Below are 2,184 nucleotides of genomic sequence, written 5' to 3'. Positions count from 1 at the left end.
CAGGAAGGAGTTTCACACCAGCAGCTCTTTGCTGTAGAACAAAACAGGTTTGTCTCCCAGAGTGGGGACAGACAGACAGACTCACTCACCGACCGAGTGACCGACGGACTCACTCTAGCTCTAACTCCAACCATAACCACAACTCTAACTCACTCTACTTATGCTCTCTCACTCTCTCTGGCGTCTCAGATTGTTTCCCCCTTATTAGCCTTTATTAGCCCAGCCTGCGGGGAGGGCTCTAGGGAGGTGTGGGACGTTAGCAGATGGTCCACAGGTGTTCTCAAAAGGCCACCTCTGCGTACACGTGCTCCGGCGGGGGTGGGGGGCGTGGGAGCACAAGGGTGAAACCTCGATGCAGGTTCAGACTCATGCAATAATAATCACCCTTACGTTACTCTAGAAGCTTCCAAAATCTTAGCATGCCTGGGCTGGGGAATTGCTAGGCTGATAAAGCATCCCCTCCCTCCCCAGGTGAGGCAGGTACTCGGGACAGGGTGAAGGGCGGGGCAGGACCACAGTGGAGAGTGCCCGGCCTCACCCTTCTTCCCAGGTGGAGCCAGTGCTCGAAACAGCACCCAAGCCCGGCACCCTTGTCCGGAGAAGAGCTGGAGACCCTAACTGCCCACTTAACGCCTGGTGATGGTTACGTGGCTGTGGGAGGGTCGGAGCTGCCAAAACCAACAGAACTGGGCACCAAAGAGAATGAATTCTAATGCATAAAAATCATACCACCATAAAATAATTTCTCAATTCTTAAACAAACTCTTTAGTGATAGGAGTTGTATGGGAGCTGCTATAACACTATCAGTATTGATTAGTGTTGGAAAATCCTGTCGAAAATGACCAATATTCCCCCAGGTGTTTTATTTTAGGTAATTAACACAACACGCAGGCCAGAAGAGAAACAAAATTGACCTCACAGGGTTGTTCAAGAATTAAACGAGAAAACAGACACACCGGACCTCAGTGCTCTACTCAGGGGACAAAAAGCACACGATAAATGACAGCTGTTATTTCTGATTTGTAAGACCTTCTATTAACTTTACTGTAAACGCTGAGATGGAAAAGAAAGCTAATACCGACACGATGTAATTCTAGAAGGACCGAGGCAGTTCAGACGATGGACTGAAACAGGCAGAAATTGACTTAAAAGAAATGAAAGATTTATAAATTCTCATACCTTAATGGACCAAATGCGTGAGAGAAGCAACTTGTCTTGACAGCGGTTAACAGGAGAAAGAGCAGGGAGTTTTTGCTGAGAACCAGCTCAAACAAATAAACGTAACTGTTCATGTGCTCAAATGAATAACCTAACCGTGCAAAAAATTATAATATTCCACGTTACTTCTGAGCACAGTACTCTGGCTGTATCTCCTGAGTACGATGTAGTCTAAACAGAAAAACAACTTGCAGAGAAATCTTAAACTTGATTGAGATGCAATACTGGAGTTATCATTTAAAATACCATTTTATGTATATTATAGGAGAAAACAATGACATAAATATGTTAATACCATGAGATACCAAGACTTTCTGCATAAACATTCTATATAAATAATATGTATCCAAAAAGTTAAGAAAATTCTATAATATTAAATTTGAAATGTAACTTTGCATAGACATTCGACACACACACATACACACAAACAAACCCTAGCTATTTATTGAAAAGTCATGGAATTAATGACAGTCCTGTAACCAGCCTAGATCTTAATCCTAGGCTTCTTAGGAAAATGACTGATTTCAGACGTAGGACAAGAAAGTACAAAGTGAGCCCAAGACATTTTCTCCTATGCCAGAAAGCAAAGGAAGTTTTGAAAACGAATGAAACGTTGATTGGATGTGATTTGAAAACAAGACAATTAAAACAAGAAATTTGGGGACCATTGGAGAAACCTGAACATAGACTGGCTATTACTGTAAATTTGGTAGTGACGGTATGATGACGTATAAAAAAGCCTTATTTTTAGAAACCACATGCTGAAATATTCAGGCCTTATATGTTACGATGTATGTGACTTACTTCCAAATGATTCAGAAAAATATATATTTACATACACATAACTGCAGACAAGGTAAATACGATGAAATATTTATAATTATTGGATGTGAATTCCGGGTAGCTATGGGATGATTGCACTAGTCTTTCACCTTCTCTATATTTAAAAGTTGAAAAATTGTGTC

This window comes from Lemur catta, chromosome 24, assembly GCF_020740605.2.
Source record: "Lemur catta isolate mLemCat1 chromosome 24, mLemCat1.pri, whole genome shotgun sequence".
NCBI classification, from domain to species: Eukaryota; Metazoa; Chordata; class Mammalia; order Primates; family Lemuridae; genus Lemur; species Lemur catta.
The sequence above is the reverse complement of the archived record's forward strand: the minus strand, read 5'-3'. Positions refer to the sequence as shown.